The 19686-nt window shown below is 41.3% G+C and overlaps 1 protein-coding gene across 2 annotated transcripts in view; it reads left to right on the top strand.

The window, feature by feature from the left end:
• The first annotated feature begins 855 nt into the window (after window positions 1–855).
• fbxw7 (F-box and WD repeat domain containing 7) overlaps window positions 856–19686 on the top strand; it is a 127195-nt gene continuing 108364 nt past the window's right edge. Inside the window, exon 1 of one of the 2 annotated variants that reach the window (XM_072463983.1) lies at window positions 856–1319. The gene's annotated coding sequence lies outside the window, so the exon portion shown is untranslated. Of the gene's footprint in view, window positions 1320–12895; window positions 12994–19686 lie in introns of those variants that run through there. The other variant, XM_072463984.1, reaches the window with a different exon arrangement.

Genomic DNA, 19686 nt, shown 5'->3' with positions numbered 1-19686 from the left:
CCACATTAGCCTGCATCTGCCTCCACCTGACCAGACCCACACGCTTTAACAGAACCAGGTCTGGGTTTGTGACATCACTCAAATTGGTGGTGTATGACGTAGTTTAAGCATACATTAAACAACCGATAAATGATATTTGATATGTATATTATTTATTTGTATGTAGCCAATGGAACCAAAAAGTAAAACCATTTGATAGGTTTACTGTGTTTAACTGTGGTAATTCCTTGGCATAAATAAATAAATAAATAAATACATGAATACATGCATGCGTATTTTCGTGGTCTATTATCGGAAAGATTGCTATTATTTCTTTCTTTCCTCCCCAATTTTTTAATTTTTATATCAACTAGCCATACATGATGCGAAATGAATACATGTTGACATAATAAATAAATTAATAAATACATATTTCTGTGGTCTATTATTGTACTAAATATTTATTACATTTCTTCCCTTTTCTTTTTTCTTTTCATAAACGAAACATTTATGAAATTTTAACTTGAGTAGGTTGATATAAATAAAAATAGATATAGTTATTGTTTATTATCGTCAAAAATATTAATCGTATTTCTTTCTTTTTCGTTTCTTACTGGATTAAGAATAAATACAATTTCAAGTTGAGCAGATTCATAAATGAATAAAAAAATAAAATAAAAAATAGATAAACAAGAAGTATGTTTGTAATTTAATTTGGTCTATTCTTGTCCTTAAATAAGTTTTACATTTGTATTTTTGTCAGATAGGAGCTTGTTGTTTTGACGTCACATTCTGCGCCCACTCAAAAAAAGAAAAGGAAAAAAAAAGGTGTCGTCATCACGCTGCGACGGCCGCTCTCTCCAGTCAGAGCGGAGAGCAGTCAAGAGAAGAGCAGAATCTAGCGGGTCTAGCTGGCCGCGAACCGCAAACATCTGACCCGCTTTCAGGTCTCGCTGGACATGCTTACCCCGCGATAATGCTCGGCCACGTTTGCCCGGCGCCCGGCGCATGGACGGAGTCAAAAGGTCGCCCCGCACACTCGCCTGTGTGACGGAGAAGCTACGGTTAGCGGTGTTTGACTAGCCTGCTAACGACACACTCGGATTGCACAGTGCCTTTGCTCAGAGGCTTATTAGCTCGCTGTGCTAACGAGCTAGCTCCTGGCACTCGGGCGAGAACGCCGATCGCCGCCGGCTCGTGGGAAGAACCCCCCTTTAACGAGAAGCAATTTGGGACGTTTTAGCTTTAGCATCGCCAGCCGCCTGACAATATCTGGATGCGCGACCTGGAGCAGATCACCTGAAAGGCCTCGTGCATTCGTGGGACTACACAAGCCGGAGGTAAACGCGTTTCAAACACCCGCAACACCGCACGCAAAGTGTACAATGTTGACGCAAAGTGCAAGTGACCGGGAGGCTAGCATAACCTCCGGTTATTGATTAGCAAAGTTAGCATCGCACGCAAGCCAACTTCTGGTGCTCGTGTTGTCGTGGGGACGCGGTTTGTGGACGGGGCAGTGAAAGTTGAACTACTCTTTTTAAGCTTAAGTTTCCAGGGCGGCTTTACCCGACGTGTGGACCGCTGCCCGTGCGTGGCAAAGTCCGCAACATCGCGTGAAAGTGTGAAAAGTTGTGCAGCGCGTTTATTTTTTAAAAATGTTTTTACTTCTGCGACCGGTGTTTCATCCGCATACGCTCGTAACTAACGGTTGTTTTTACTTCATCGAACAATCCCGGCGTCTGTACGATTAGTTGATCAGTTGTTTTCCATCGTAAAAGACTCAAATATATGAGAAATTCGCAAAAATTCTTTGAGAGATGAAGCTTGAGGCAATCCTGATGGAGTTTGTTTACAGGCTAAACAGGTTCGTCATCCAAAACATTCTTGTTTCCTGTCTTTTGTTTATATAAACTCTGTTTGAAGTATTTGCACTGTATTGTCCATAACGATCGATCTATTGTTAAATTAGTCGACAGTTATCTCAGTAATCGATCAGTTGTGATTAATTAGTTAGCTCGTTTCAGTCTGATCTATAGCATGTATTTACTGCTTATATTTACGCCCAAGGTTTTTATTTAAGGAGTGCTTTATCTAATATATTACAATGTCAATACCATATTTGGGTCATGTGGAGAAGAGCAGGGAGGACATTCAGCAAACCGTCAGAGCCGGGATTCGATCTGACAACGTTGAATCCGGCCACTCGGAGCCGTGCATAAGTCAGACTTTTTATATTTCGGAGGTTTGTTTTGTACTGACATATTGAACCGCCGTGGGCCCTCGCTGTCGAATGTGGGAATTATTAGAAGTTGGCTATTTTTGGGAAAAAACCCTCCAACTGGCGCTGTGTTTTCTTTGCTGGTGTTTGAGCCTTTTTATAGAGTAGCGTTCAGACTTAAGCACAACATCCTTTGGCCAAAAAATATGTGTCTGAAAATGGTTTAAAAAAAAGGCTTTAGCAACACTCTTAAAGTCCCATCAATATTGGCAGCGCTGTAAAAAGACGCTCTATTGCTATTGTAAAAGAAAGAGCGTGATCATGGCGAGTTATTTTGCAGCAATCTAAAGACACTGAGAAATTATTTTTGATTAATGTCATTTTTGGTCTATTCAGAGCTCCTGAATAAAAGCAGCTTAGCACCAATTAGATTTACAAAGAAATAATAAATTGTACTTATACGAGCCGGGCCGCATCTGTCAACAAGCCGCAGGTGCCCACGTTTTACATGAGATATTTACACACATGGTACTCAGTAGTGAATTTGCATTTCAGTGCGGGGCGGGTTACAAAATGCAGGCCGCTGTATCGTATGCCGCTCAGTTCCCCATTAGACTAATTTCTCGGTGAATATGAGTTACCAGTGTAATAAAACACAACATTTTGAAGTTTAACACACATGAGGTATGTGATGCACGAGTTGTCTTTTGACTCGTGGGTCAGGTCTGGCCAAGAAAGTTTCATTTCAAAGCGGCAGATTCTAAACTGCAGATCGCCGTATATCATATGTTCGCGCTCCACATGTGTCTTTGCATTTCCCCGTGTCTAGATTCACTTCCTCATTAGACTCATTTCTCCGTGTGTACGAGTCTGATTGTAATGGAATATACAGGGGTTTGAAGATGTGTCCCATGAAGAGTGACCACTGTCTACTGATGTCTTCTTCTACAGCGCGTCAAACACTTGCACTTCCTGCTAGAGCGCCTCCCGGTGGCCGTTAGCCAGTAAAAATCTATAAATTGGACTGGTTTTATGGGCCACAGGGTTCAAAGTGTAGGAAAAAAGTAGCGGCTTGTAGTCCGAACATTACGGTACTTGCTTTATAAGTTAATGGTCGGGATATCGCAACATCAACTTTTAGTGTTACGGCTATTGTGAGAAATAACAGGAATAACATTGTAGCGGTTATTGAGACTGTGGCCAAACAACGGTGAAATCTTTTCTTTCATTCTCGTGGTCTGACAAGTTACTGTTCCTCAAGTTTGTGAGCGGCTTTACACAATTGAACTGAATTGAAGACAAAATATAGTTAATGTGACAAATTAAAATAAAGTTAGATAAAATACACTTTACATTTAGGTCTATTTTTTTTTCGGATGTCTTGAACAAAAAATACTTAATTTTGCTTCAAATTGTCACGATAATTTTTATTTTGGTTCTCACGATTATCTATTACTCTAATAATCTTGACACCCCTAGTTAGGGTTAGACATGTTTAACATACAATTAAACTTGTCGGATTTAGTTGTAAGGCTAATTCGATTTTGTTGCATCACATTTGAACCTTGAAGACGCCAGAAGGATACGCGTAGCATGTTTGATGTTTTTCGGCTGAGGAACGTCCTACACCGCTGCATTACAACCTGCAGTGGGGCTCGTTCTGTCCCAGTTTAGTAGCAAGTAGGTAAACATGGGAGATAAAAGGGACCAAACCACTGGGCGGTTTCAACAGTCAACGTCCACATGAACGAAAGCGGCAGCATCTGTGTTGACTGCATTCTGTGCCATCAAGGTCTTCATAGTTTTTATCATTATTGAGAAACGTAACACAGTTTTTAGCTGCTCGGGCCTTTCTTACTTCACAGGTCTAATACAAAGGCTCATCAGATGTAATGAAAGCCATGGCGTTCTAAGGCAGCATCTTAAAGGCTTCTTCGTGCAGTCTGATTCATCGGCGGAGACGAGCGCGGTGGAGACAGAGTAGGACTGTGAGTGGAGCATAAAGATTAGAACGAGCAGCGCTAAAGTCCAGCTCGCTGTCAGCAGTGTGTGTGGGCAGAAAGTGAGACCAGTCAAAGAGGAAATGAAAGGCTTTTCTCTCCCCGCTGCAAAGCAGATCCAAATCACCCGGTATCTTAAGGAAGTCTCAAAGCGCTTCCTTCTCTTCTAACAATCAAACTAGGCCTCCGGGGCCGCACTCGACAGCATCAAGCACGGGATCGTCTGGCAGATAAAGGTTAGGCCGCAACTTATATGGGTCAGTGTTGGGCTGTTACATGCCTTTTATCTGACTTACCTGCGCCACAAGATCCCAAGCTGGTTCTGACTCCCCAGGCTGTTGTCGTTGTGTGTTATTATTTAGCTCAAACAGGATTTTCTCATCACGTGAACGGTACAGTCTGTGGTCACTCTGGTGGATGATGCTTTCATGATGTCTTTGTGTGTCACAGAATATGTTTCAGTGTTACTTTATTGTGAGAAGCACCTGACATTTTTAACAGTTTTACTATTATTCACCATTAATGACACCAAGGCCTAACAGCAGCGAAAGCCTTCAGTCACTCTCATTCACGTGGTTCAATTGATTAAACAGTATTTCTCTGTACGTGACGAGCCGTTTCTGGAGTGTAGATTCTATTAAAATAACACTGGGATTTTTCATGAATTGAATGATCACAACTATGTACTGTACTGAAACACTATTTAATACTGTCGGTGTAATCCCTCATTCGTCCAGGCGTGTTCCATAGTAGAAAAAGCTTCAGTTGTAGTCATCTGGACTCAGTTAGAAAAAATAGACGTTTCAACTCTCATCCAAGAGTCATTGTCAATAAAAGAATTTAGATCGAGAACTCCGATATTAATACTGTTCTGTGGTAAGACCCGCCCATTGGGCGGAGCCTTCCTGAAGTAGCAAGAGTTGTTTGTTTCAACAGAAACTCCCCCCTTGTATCTACCGAGCTAGCCTATTCAGAATTTTAATGGGCTATTAGAATCCTCAAACAACTCTTAGTCTGTGGCTCTAGCTTCATGTTGTCTGCGGCTCTAGCTTCATGTTGTCTGTGGCTCTAGCTTTATGTAGTCTGTGGCTCTAGCTTCATGTTGTCTGCGGCTCTAGCTTCATGTTTGTCTGCGGCTCTAGCTTCATGTAGTCTGCGGCTCTAGCTTCATGTTGTCTGCGGCTCTAGCTTCATGTTGTCTGCGGCTCTAGCTTCATGTTGTCTGCGGCTCTAGCTTCATGTTGTCTGCGGCTCTAGTGGACAAGCGCAGAGAAGTCCAGACATACCCGAGCCGAACCCCAAGTTTGAAAGCCGCATTTGCATCTCTTTTGCTCTACTGACCGGCGACGGCATCCGCTTACGCCGACACAGTTTGCATGCTCGTTTGCAGGCTCCTCGCTTTGATCGAGCCACCGTCTTATCCGATTCCCGTCCCGAATGTAGTTGTGTCGTCCTTTTTTTTTCAAACGGAAGACAGTGTCCCATTGTGTCCAAATCCGTTCCCCGATACGCTGTAACATATCTTCCCCTTTCAACAGGCTCTGAGCGAAGCGCGATAACTTTTCTTAATCTCTGCGTCCCGCTGTCAGGCTCTCGTCTTACATTCCCTTTGTTACCGCAGACATACTTGCCCCTTTACTCCCCAGCGCATTACATTCCCACTATCGCTTTAATGCTGTGCTTAAACTTTGACTGTATCCTTGTTGTCTTGGTCCCGGTGCGTTTGAATAGATGCTGTGAGGTGTACGGGCTCAGCGGTGCGTGGCCCTCCGCACGTTAATAATTCAGAGCAGTGCCATATAGCAGTGAGTTGGTTATGAACACGAGGATGAATCTCCAGGCATGTGGCTTTGATCCGACCGGAGAAGGGGACATGACGTGACCCGCACAGGCGACACCACTAATTGTAGAGTAGGACACACGGGGGAAAATAGTCCACACAGTAGTAACACTTGGCTCACTCGGCAGATTTGACCGCCTCACACCAGTATGCTGGATGTTTGTGCACTAGTTGTGTTTGTTTTGTGTTTTCGGTGTCGGTTAGGAGGGTAAAGGGGCAGGACCCGACACGGACTGATCCGACAATCGAGGACTAGACCAAAATTATAATTCAAATTAACTTCTTTACCGGACTGTGGGTGCCGTGATCCAAAAAAATTAAGTGTTATGCGCTACTTGTGTTCTTTTTACTTGGTCTTGTTCTGTGTTTATTTAGTTTTTTAGATGAAGTAAATGGACAGGCCCAGTTTTAATCCAGTCTGTTCGTTTGGGGTGTTGGGCTGCAGTTCTGTTATTTTAGTAATCATGTCATCTCTCAAATATTTCCTTCGATTTACCAAGTAATCTATTAATTTTGCATAAAACATCCGTTCAGTGAAGATGAGTTACTTTTTATGTACTAAGTGAGTGAATTTGTATTGAAACCTTACAAAGCAGAGCTGAGTCTGACGTCAGATGTAAAATTACTAACTTTTATAATGAACAAAACCAAAATGTACATAAGATATTCAGTGAAATAGTCCAACTCTGATGCACCTACATGTAAAGTGAGCACTTCTTGTGGTTCAGCGCGGAAACGAGCCGTAGTAGTAGTAGTAGTTCCATCCGCTACAGATTCACATGGTTTAACTAATTCTATGAATTAAACAAATCATTAAGTATGTTGACTATTAACTCGATTAATCATTTCAGCCTTAGTTGGCAGAAATAAAGTGTTGGTTTGGCATCAAAGTGGAAATATAAACTGGCACTTATTTGAAGCTGTTTAAAGCAGATATTGAATGTGCAGAATTATTGTTGCTTATATGACTGGGCTGCATGCAGATGACATCACGACATTCAACAGGTGTAAGATCTAAGCAGGGAAAATTAATTGATTTTGAGATCGTGGTTATTATGTCAAGATTATGGGCAATGTTGTTATTGTGACTTAATCGCTTTGAACAGTTTGGCGTTTGCTAACATGATGAACAGGTATTGCCAAATTGTGTGAACTGTCACTTTGAGAGGAGACTTTAATACAAGAATCTCACTTTTCAAACTCTTCAGGGTTCCATATGAAGACCTGCTAGAGACGGGATATTTTGTTCTCTGCCCAGGGCATTCTTACCTAAAATGACCACATATTTTTGCATTATTTGTACTTGAATGTTGAAATGTTTTAGAACTTAAAATAATGTACATAAACTTTTCGAACTGTTCATAAATAAGCGGGGTTCGTACGGGTGATATAAATCCTTGAAAGTGCTTGAATTGTAATGCATTGTTTTCAAGTTCAGGATAGTGCTTGAATTTGAGGAAACGTGCTTGAAAATGCTTGAAATATAAACTGGCCAATCTGTATCCTACGCTTTTTACAGTTTTACCAAAACTGCACATACGACTGCTCCATGCTGGTGTTATAATGTTATGCGTGACCCTTCAAACAATATTTCCGCACGTATTCTGCTGCGTTAATTCGAGGGGGAGGGGCTTGAATGAGCGGCAGCAGCACAGTTTGTTGCTGCTGTAGTTTGGAGCTGAAACAGGAGATAAACACACGAGAAGCACGACTTACAACTGTTCTATTTCTGAGCATTCAAAATGGCTTGAAATCACACTCTGATTTTTATGTGAACAATAATCTGCCTTGGCCCCTCCCACGCTCGGCGGCAGCGTGATGTAAGTTTACTACAGTCTACACGTGTCATGGCAGTAATTCCGCAGCTGGATGAGAAGCTTGTTGCCTCTGCAGGACGAGTGAATGATCTGTGGGCGAGCCATGAATGTGCTCGTGTTTCCGTGCATATTAATATGTGAGGCGCTAATTTATGCATGGATTTGCCTAAACATTATGTGATTATGTTTAACTTGTTTCTTAGTCACATTTTTATTTGTGTTTTTGTGTTGCATTTATTGAACCCAAAACTAACTAATAAGTAACATTTAATTGAAATTATAACACAATGTATGATCACATTCATTATAAATAAAAAACACGCCAGGCCTACTTTTCTATTTATTCTATTAAATCCTAGTGTTATGTTTTAATTTTGGAGACCTAAAGCATGTTTAAGTATCTAGTGTGGCACCACCATATTATTATTATTATTATTATTATTATTATTATTATTATTATTATTATTATTATTATTATTATTATTATTATTATAATTATAATTATAATTATAATTATAATTATAATTATAATTATAATTATAATTATAATTATAATTATAATTATAATTATAATTATAATAATAATAATAATAATAATAATAATAATAATAACAACAACAACAACATTACATAGTCCAAAATATAGTCCATATTAAGCCATCTGGGGCACATAATATTCCATTTGTTGTGGTTCTAGATGTTCTCAGCCTCTATTAATGCCTTTGTGCTTCACTGTCTGTTGGGCAATACAGACGTGCCGGATCAATAGTGGAACTTGAGTGGCTTTGAAGTGACAAGGGCCCCCACGCCACATATTGCTTAGGGCCCCTGAAGGATGAATCTATCTCTACATCTCTATCTCTTTTAATTAAATTGTAAAATCTAAGAATGATCTGTAAAACTTCCATTTCCCGCTTCTGAATAACCAACTTGTTTCCCCTTTATGTAAAATGCCTTAACATGCAGGATTTGTCAAACATTTCCTGGATGAAAACCCCCAGACCCCCCTAAAACACACACACGTTAACTATTATGCTAACTTTTATTGCACCCTAAAGTTTACCTATGTTTTGTCTGGAATGTGTGAGTGAAAGTAAACTACTTATAAATGACCCTTTATTATTATAGCCACTTTCTAAAATGCCCTAAAATACAGGAAATTACTTCTGATTTGCCCCAAATTTCCAACAAAACACACGTCACCAAGTCCATTTCTTATACTTTTTTAACTTATTCTCTAAGTGCATTTTGGGAGTAAAACATAACATCAATATTTATCATAGTTAAAGGCGCAATGGACGATTTTTCGGCGATTTGAGAACTCAGGTGGAAGTGCGCATGCGCACTCCCCCGTGTGGACTGATACAACACACACGTGCGTTTGTTTATTAGCGCAACGGATCACATCGCATCTCTCGTCTCCCGTAGATTTCAGTCTCTTATGAATCATCTCGAACAGTCTATCTCCGTCCTAATTTTGGAGGGAACTATATTATGATAGATCAATGCGCTTAGACACGCAGAACCGTGCTGCTCTCGGGGGGACGAGCCGCACACGGCTGCAGGTGAGCAGTAGGTGCGTTTTATGATTGATACGTGACAGGACTAATCGGCAGTCCACGCCACGAGGAAATGAGACTCAGATTTGGGCCAAAAAAATCGTCCATTCAACCTTTAATGTGAGAAACTACAGTTGAATTATGCATTTGCTTGGGAGAAAAATTAGAGAAAAACGCTGCCGTGTTGTGTACAAATACTTAAATACTTGCATATACAAACCCTGGATAAAGTTGTCTAACATTTCGGTGCCGCCGGCCCCGCTCGAGACGAGGTTTGGGGATGGAAACTCTCTGAAAGGAGGCACGTCCCAGCAGAGGGCCCGTCGTCATGGAAACGCCTGTCCTGGTGAATGGAGGGGCTTCTCTCCGACGCCCGGTCAAAGGTCTGCCACTGTCTCAGGGCCCCAAGGGGAGTCCCGGGACCCCTGAGAATAAAGAGATGCACGGCAGATTTAATGTTTAAAGCCGCCTTTGATTGGTTTGTTTAGTGCTCGTGTAACTGTCGAGATTAAACGATTAATCCAGACTTATTCAATTTTGCTGATTGTAAAGATTGTCGTGGTTAAAATGACTTTTAGTCATTATTTTTCACCGTCACTCAAACGTCAATGCTCCTGAATTAGAGGTGGGCAATACATCAAAGTGTTGTTAATTTAGTGAATGTTTTTAGGAAGATGCAAATTTTGAATATCGAGTATATCGTTTATAGTAAAAATGCTAATAAAAGAGCTGATGAAAAATAGAAAATGAAAAGGTTATGTTGTAAATGTTCAAATAAGGGTCTATCTTGTTATTTTGTGATAAATTCTACAGACATTTCACATAATTAAACTCATTGGAATGAATGAATGAATTAAACTTCAACAAATATGTTTAAAAACTAGTCAGTGACTAGTCATGATTTATTATGTTAATTTCACTTATGACCCTTTGACGTAACAGTGCTTGGGAAAAACTTATTTTTGGCCCGGCTCCGTCAGGCCCCGTGACTCTTCCGGAAATTGTATTATTTGCGGTTCGGCCTCTCGTGACAAATGAGCTCCAAAGTTTTCAGCGGGGAATATTACGTCCACATCGTCTTCAAGTCACAAAGCGTCCGCTTCAAACGGCGAGAGAAAGAAAGCGTTTAACAGTCACATCTTTAGCCTCAGTCAGTGTAAAATGTCCTTTTATAAATCCCTTTGTCTTCGTCTTCTCCACATTCAGTTGTTTTAAATCGTCAAGACTCAATATCAGATTTTATTGTCACGATTAAGAAACATCACGATTTAACTGTTATTCATGGTTATCGAGTATTCCTCTAGTATCCCTCTAGTATTTGACCAGCTTTGTGAAATCACTCTTTCTCATTGATAAAGTATAAATATATGTATAATAATTTAAGTGAACATGAACAGCCAGACAAAAGCTTTTTTAAAAACTGAAATGGCTTCTAAAATGGTCACGATTCATATTTATTTTTAGTTTGTGTGCATACAGTGATCAGAATAATTACTACCATCAGTGTTGGGAAGTAACAGAATACTGAAGATACATAAAGAATACTAATTTTGAGTATTCCAGAAAACGGTTACTTTTTCAAATCAGAAGAATACCGTATTTTCCGGACTATAAGTCGCACCTTTTTCACTGTTTTGTCCGGGGTGCGACTTATAGTTATATACTTATACTCCGGAGCAACTTATATGTGATATTATTTGTTATTTTCACACTGGCAACCGCATTTCATACTCCAGTGCAACTTATGTTTTTTTCTTCTCTAATATGCATTTTCTTGCTGGTGCGACTTATACTCCAGAAAATACGGTACATTGTGGTATTTGAGCACACAATCGTTCCTTCTCGATGTTGTGATGAAGGTCGTCTCATCTCACAAATAAACGTGTTACAAACGGTGCAACAAACTGTCGACCATATTATCTGGACATCCTTAACTCGGACGTGAGGAAAACATGCAAACCACACACACGCGAGACCCCCGCCTGGACCGAGAATCCAGTCCGGGCACCTTCTCGATGTGAGGCGGCAGTGCTGCTAATCCCTGTGCCACGTTGGATCTATTACGTGGATTTGTTTTCTACCTGACAGCTTGTGGTGACCAGTCCCTTCCCTTCAGCAGCTGCCGTGCGTCCACGTATAGTTCCATCAGAACAAGCTGACCACGTGCTGACCAGAGCAGTGCCTTTCATCCAAGTGCACCACCGATTATGAGCTTCTTTATCGTTCTCCTGGTCCATGTGGTTGTTCATTTGTGCCACTGCCGTTTCAGTTTTCTTCTCTTCGTGTTCTTCTCGTTAACTGCATATCTAGGGATCGTTAATTAATCAAAAGAGATGGAGATTCAATGATGTCTAATGTTCTTGGATATACAGTAGTTGTTGTTTTTGAATCAATAGGTCAGTAAAACGTGGTTTAGAAGTAGAAGAAATGTGATTATTTTGTGTATTAAATGGCAGAGAATGACAAGCATGTATATTTAATGGTATTGAAATTATTACTAAAAGCTGTTTTTTTTCTGATTTTGAACAAATTAAATGGGAATTGATCAATATTATGTTTTTTTCCATATTGTCCAGCCCTAGGCACATCCATGTTATTTTCTCTTTACGCCTTGTTTTCACCAGTTGTTTCCTTCTCCACATTAACTGATGCATGTAATTGATATTTGGCAGCACCTTGTTATCCACGTCGTTACTTAGATATAACTATTGAAATGCATATTTCATTATTTTGCCTTATTGACGCTGAGTATATTTGCATGTCAATTTAATCCCAAGACAAAGCGGGAAGAGATTAAACATGTTCAGCCTTTTTTGTTTGTCAGAGTTCCATAAATTGCAGTCTAACACAAACAAAGTATATCATAAGATGCTAAACAAGTAAAAAGCCATTTAATCGCAGTCTGACACATTGAGTCAAGTCCTCGAGGCCCCATATAACATGTTGCGTTGTCATTGGCGATCCACCTCTCCCCAGCTTGACCCGGGGCCTCTCCTGGAGCGAGGTGCAGACAGCTGGGAGCTGAGGTAAAGTGCCTCTAAGTCTATTAGAGAGGATAATCCAACAGAGAAGACCACAAACAGTCTGTCAATTCACTTTCTGCCACGTGGTCATGTGACTGCCCGTCCAGTTCAAACACACAGCGACCATATGCTTTCCACATCTCCGGCCGTAGCGACATAAACAACAGGAGCCTCAGAGTAAACAAGGCCCCTTTCAGCAGCGCTCTACAAGTACTTCACGTTTTTATTGTCTTTCCTGGCGTCGGACACTGGCGTTATCCTCGTCTTTGTCCGCAGTGCTCACCGTTCTCTTCGTTCTCCGCAGCATCCCTCGCCGCTGCAGCTCGGGTGGCTCGGCGCTGCAGCCCGGGTGGCTCGGCGCTGCAGCCCGGGTGGCTCGGCGCTGCAGCCCGGGTGGCTCGGCGCTGCAGCCCGGGTGGCTCGGCGCTGCAGCCCGGGTGGCTCGGCGCTGCAGCCCGGTGGCTCCGGCTCAGTTGGCGGTTCAGTGTCACTTGAAAAAGGGGAGGTGTGTGGTCGGCCGAGATAACGCTACAGCAGCCCCGGGACTCTCTCCACAGGTCTGGCCTCCTCCTCCTCTACTCTTGTGTCCTTGTTGGCGTCTTTGCTGTCGTTTCCTCAGCACTTGGTCCGTCTCCGTCCGTCATGGCGGTTTGAGCGGATTGAGCGGTTTGAGCGGTTTGAGTGAATGCTGAGGTTGTGTTGTGCCGCTTTTGGGAGATGAAGAGAGAACCTTGAGTTCAGCGGTGCATCAAAGTGCTTTTCTGTTATTTCCATGCTTGGATCATATTTTCTCTTGAATTATGTTTACTACAGCTTTATAGTGTGAATAGACTAGGGCTGCAAAGTATAAAAAAGGACATGATATTTGATGACTATGTTTTCTAATAACATTATTGCAATATTTTAATACTTTTTGACACGATATGTTTAATTAGTTGTTAAATGACTTGACTGGTTACTAGTCAAATATGACTCAGGATAAAAACATAACAGAGACTAAACCCAGAATAAAATAAGACGTAATAATGAAAATTATGACTAAAACCATAAACCTACATGTTTTATTGTTATTTTATTTCTTCTTAGTTATTGTGTTAGTCAATATTCAAATATCAATGTATTATGATATAATATATTGTGTAACCCTAAAAACACGGAGGGTGCTCAAAATTAACTTGTGTGTCACTTAAAAAAGTAAACTGTGAATTCAGTCAGAGAAACGCACAGACCACTTCCTTGTCCTCAAACACAAAGCGCTTCCATGTACATGTTTTTAAAAAAACAAATACTAGTAGTCAGTAAATCTGCTAAAATAGGCCAATAGGTTTGTCCTTTTGACTCCGCCCACACTACAATATTGGTCAGGCCGGACAGCAGCCGGACTCAAACAGAACAGTGCCTGACCAGACGATCCTCAAGAGTTTGTGAAAATGGTTAGTTTACATTTAATTTGACAGGCCAAAAGTAACAATGTGAAGTGATTTATATTGGTCTTATTGAACCAATTTGAGCATCTTAATACTATAGTATAATTTAAAATAATGTAATAATGTCTCAGAAATACGTGAAAATGTAGTTGGCAGTTTTTTTTGTAAATACAAAATGCCAGCAGAGGGTTAGCGTTCAAAAATGTGGACTTAAAACACATGGATGAGCTTCATAGATTAAAGTTGCTGACAAATTACAGTTAAGAGTTTTTAGTTCTTGAGAAGGAAATTGACTAAACTAGCACAAGAAAACTCCGTCATTATTTATTCATTTTTCTCTGAACTTACGTGCACATACAAGCCCTGTTTATTTGTAATGACTAAACTCGAGCATCTTTGGGCTGCCGAACGTTTCCATGGCACTGACACGTTGCTGCTCAGGTTCTCCATGATTTCCTCTGGGATACAACATCTCTCGCCGAGAGGATCTGATCAGTGCAGATGTCCTCAGGGAGACCGGCGCTGCAGTTTTCTGTAGACATATTTGCTATTTGCAGTTCACACTAATGGCATGAGTACCACGGATAAGAAAACGAGCAAGATTTAGTACAGTCACAGGGGCTAGTTGTCTTTGGTTATTTTCTAGAAGACCACACAACTTTACGGCTTGTGTGGATCTGACCACGGAGGCCTCTGCTCTTTGCCAAGTTATGATCCAGACATGGGCTTTATACATGAAACGGTCAAATGATAGTATTTGATTGGAAGTTGTAAGAGTTTATTTGAGAGGGAACACCACAGACATTCACAGACCTTTATTCTCTATTTCGACTCGTTGCTCAGACTCGAATCACCCGATGCTTGCCAGAGTTGCATCAAGTTGAATATTCCGTCGCATAAATGAACGATGAAGCCAATCCCCATTTCAAAGTATGTAACATGACATTTTCATCATATTTATGTAATTTATCTAGCCTCCTCACCAGTGACATGTGAATGAAGATGTTTAGTTGTCACTAGATCCGAACCTGGCATCTGGAGCCTGTAGCGCCAATGCCAGTTTTACAAAGCCAAGAGGTTTACACACTCGACAATGATTATTACCAAGACTATGAGCTCACCCAGATATGGTCCATGGGTTGGTATCAGTTGGCGCCGTCTGGATTCTTCATATTTTGTGATTTTAATGCCGACATATAGAAAAAAATCCAGAAGCTGGCTCCGTAGTCCTCCTCATCTTACCGGACTAGCGAGGTTGCCAAGTGATTTAAAGCATGAGCTTTGAACATCCTGTCAATCTACTAATTATACGTCTATGTGGTACACCGCTTGCATGTCACCGTGGACATTCTATTGCTTTGCGCGGAATGTTGCTCTGTGTGGCATTAAGCGTACCTTTCTTCGTGGGGAAAAACACAAGACGCTTCAGGAAAAGTTACAGGTCAGAGGCAATTTCGCTCACAATGCACGCTTAGTACAACCAAAGAATATTTTTATCATTTATTTGCCTTGCAGGGTTTATTGGCGAGATGCAAGATTGAAAAAACAGGGTTAGAGACTAATCTTGTGATGCTGAGACACGGCTGTGCACTGTGGCCAAACCCTCTCTGCACTTAAGACTCCTAATGATTTATATTCTCGTATCTGCTGTGTAAAGTTACCGGAATTGTTGTTTATCTTCATACCTTTTAGACAAATCATCGCTTAGCGTGAAATAGTCATGAATAGTGGGTGTCGGCTTCTCGTTGAGCCCCTGTAATCCTCAGAAAGGTCTCGGAGCTGAAGGAAGAAACTGAGGAGGTGGAGCCACAAAGGAAATGAGGCTGCATTCCACCAGTGATTTATGAAGTGTCTTTCGGCTTCTCTATAGAACTCGCCACCGCACAGCTGGCCCAGGTTTGGATTTACACTCGGCGTGACTCATCCCTGCGGGCACCACGCTACAAGGTCATTAGTGGAAGTGTAAAGCTTAAAGAGCCTCAGATAGAAAAACAAAGTACTTTCCTTTCCTCGAATTGTTTCACCAGACAAGAACATCCAATGGCAATAAGTTCAATTTCTTCCTAACGAGATCAACCGGGACTCCCATTCTAAACTTCAGGATCAGTAAAATTGAAAAGATTTAAGACTAAACTCAAGAATCATATTGTAGAAGAATGTTAAAGAGGTCTTAAGTACAAGGTTGACTCAAAATGTCCTATGATATTGACTCCTAACTGTACACCGTCACGTGACTCTGACGTCGGGGTAAATAAGCCCGTTAAACTCTGGTAAAATAGATTTCTGTGATAATAAATATCAATCAACTGACACGCAACATGGACTTATCATTCAAGTTTGTGGCGTCATGAAACTCTCTTTACGGTAATTATCATCACAGACTGGTTAATTCAGATCTTTGCCTGAGAACTATCGCTCCTTTAACAGCTCAAACTTTAAACCGCAACTGTTTATTTAATAGTGGTCACATGTCAACAACTGCTTCAAACCGATCACATGTTAACGGTGTGTTCAAACTGACCACATGTCAACAGCTGGTTAAAATGATCACATGTCAACAGCGTGTTCAAACCGATCACATGTCAACAGCGTGTTCAAACCGATCACATGTCAACAGCGTGTTCAAACCGATCACATGTCAACAGTGCGTTAAAATCGATCACATGTCAACAGCGCGTTCAAACCGATCACATGTCAACAGCGCGTTCAAACCGATCACATGTCAACAGCGCGTTCAAACCGATCACATGTCAACAGCGCGTTCAAACCGATCACATGTCAACAGCGCGTTCAAACCGATCACATGTCAACAGCGCGTTCAAACCGATCACATGTCAACAGTGCGTTCAAACCGATCACATGTCAACAGCGCGTTCAAACCGATCACATGTCAACAGCGCATTCAACCCGATCACATGTCAAGAGCGCGTTCAAACCGATCACATGTCAACAGCGTGTTCAAACCGATCACATGTCAACAGCGTGTTCAAACCGATCACATGTCAAGAGCGTGTTCAAACCGATCACATGTCAAGAGCGTGTTCAAACCGATCACATGTCAAGAGCGTGTTCAAACCGATCACATGTCAAGAGCGTGTTCAAACCGATCACATGTCAAGAGCGTGTTCAAACCGATCACATGTCAAGAGCTGGTTAAAATGATCACATGTCAAGAGCTGGTTAAAATGATCACATGTCAACAGCGCGTTCAAACCGATCACATGTCAACAGCGCGTTCAAACCGATCACATGTCAAGAGCTGGTTAAAATGATCACATGTCAACAGCGTGTTCAAACCGATCACATGTCAACAGTGCGTTCAAACTGACCACATGTCAACAGCTGGTTAAAATGATCACATGTCAACAGCGTGTTCAAATCGATCACATGTCAACAGCGCGTTCAAACCGATCACATGTCAACAGCGCGTTCAAACCGATCACACGTCAACAGCTGTTTAAAACCATCCACTGTTGTTTTTCCCGACTCTCCCTATGCTTTGTGGGCTTCTTTTCAAGGTGGATTTATGAGAAATATTAAGTCCACGACTGCTTGAACACCGGCTGGACGTTCTGAAAGCTGTATAAAATGGTGTGACCTCTATTTAGGAAATGGTCTGGACATTATAATACTAATTGTGACCGTTTGAAAAGTGTGATTTCAAATTAACACCCGCTAGTGTAAGCCCATGAAGCTTACACTAGCAGTTGGCAAACAGAGTGACCAACATCTTAAGGGCAGATTCCTTGTGACTAGACACGTCTTGTTGTATTATTCATCTGAAGGACACTCTAGCTCAGTGTGAGAACATGACAGGAGACACAAAGGTCGCCCGCATGTGTAACAAGACCACACTGTTCCTTTTAAAACCTCCCATGGAATGTTCAACCTGCGCAGTCATTGGCTCAGCTTGTCTTTTATGTAAATATTAGGGAAAGCTGATGGACGATTTGTTTACGATTATAAACAAATGGAGTTTTCTAGTCGTTTGAGTCTATTCAGATGAAAAGAATACAGCTGCAGATTATGTGCAATTGAAACCACAATATTCTAAATGTAAAACCTGTGTTATTTTTAATATTACGGTCAACTGCTTTCATGAAGATTATAATTTGAGTTTTCATTTATTTCCTTTCAGATTTAGTATCTTATATTACCTTCTCGTTAACTAAATCCATCTGCTGCTTTGGAAAATTCTATGAAAAAGTCTACTCGCTGGTTGAGAAATGCAGTCACGGTGTCATTATTATTGTCATGACGTCCAGCCCTAAATCTCTGTCTTCCTGTCCAAGTTGGAAGACAATCTTGCTTAACCACGTTCTAACATTGTTCCCTCATCAAAAACACTCCTGGAGTAACATTTAGCTTCATTCGCCCTAATTTTAGGAATCCTGGTTAGAAAATCCTCTTCCCTCCGACAGTCATAAAACAATCCATTCAGAATCTCTGCGATTGCTGACGTTTCTTCGCCAACTGACGTAGCTCAGACGTAGGTCAGATGTAGCTCTGACGTAGCTCGACGTAGCTCTGGCATTGCTCTGACATAGCTTGATGTAGCTCTGACGTAGCTCTGTTGTAGCTCTGGCGTAGCTCTGGCGTAGCTCTGGCGTAGCTCTGATGTTGCTCGACTTAGCGCTGGCGTATCACTGGCGTAGCTCTGAGCTGTTTTCAAGTGTTTTTACTCGCTCCATGCTTTTCTGTCGGCTTATCACTATCGGGGCAACTGCGTGCCGAGACCCGTATTTACCACGAGGTTGCGCATGTGGAGAAATGTTATCCTACGCCGTTGAGTGGTGGCACCATCTACTGGCTGTGAGGGGAAATTGCACAGGTTGGCGTGTTGGAAATGGGCAGATATGTCAGTGTAATTTTCTTTGATATATTTTCTTTTTTACTTCTAAAACATGATGTCAAATTAAAGGTACTCGAGAGCAAGTTTAAAGGCCGAAAACAAAATAAATAAAGCATCATATCCCCCCTTTAATGCCGGATGCCTGATTTGATTGCCTCTTATGTCTCTTTTTGAATGACCGTGTTCTCTTCTTTTTCCGTGCGTGTCGGGATGTACATATTCTTCCTTTTCATAGCTAACTGCAGCTGATGTGGTTTTAGAATAATCCTTTTGTATTTTTGAGGTGTGTTATTTGTAGTCCTGTGCTCTCATGTGTAATCCCAGCAAAGTACTTGTTCACTTGACACAAACAGGTGCACCCCGTCTGGCCCAGACCGTGTCCTTGTCAAATCCTTTCTCCAGCATAATTGGCCGTGTTCGTCCCGTCTGTTGTTACTTGATTAAGTCGAGGATTCACCGTATCATAGTATCGCGAACCAAAATAACTTGACCACAACACGCTGCTTATCCCACATGTAAAGTGTGTCTATGTGAGCGAAGGTCAACGCTCTTCGGAGACTTGACCCAAATATTACAAATTCGGACTGCAACTCGCCCTAATATCTCCCCCAAAATTGTAACACAGAACGATAAGGATTTAGGATTTTGACATGAAATAACTGCGTAATGTGACAAACGTGCGCTGCTATTCAGTTTCACAATTTGTTTAATCAAAATATCACCATAATAACGAAGGGTAAATTTAAAGATGAAGATGTTTTGTGTCTTATCTGGGAGGCTTTGTCAGTTCTGAGACTTCTGATATTCTGACTGGTTTGAATATCAAGCGGAGGAGTTGGTTTACACAGAAACTTAAACCCCTTTTATGTTTATTTATATTATAGTATTGGAATGTACTCTACTCTACTCCACTTAAAGAGACTCTGAGTCTTATTTCCTTGTGGCGTGGACTGCCGATTAGTCCTGCCATG

The sequence above is a fragment of the Eucyclogobius newberryi genome, unplaced genomic scaffold (genome assembly GCF_026437365.1).
Source record: "Eucyclogobius newberryi isolate DKJ021-1_F unplaced genomic scaffold, fEucNew1.0.hap1 SCAF_4, whole genome shotgun sequence".
NCBI classification, from domain to species: Eukaryota; Metazoa; Chordata; class Actinopteri; order Gobiiformes; family Gobiidae; genus Eucyclogobius; species Eucyclogobius newberryi.
This window is presented reverse-complemented; position numbering and strand designations above follow the sequence as displayed.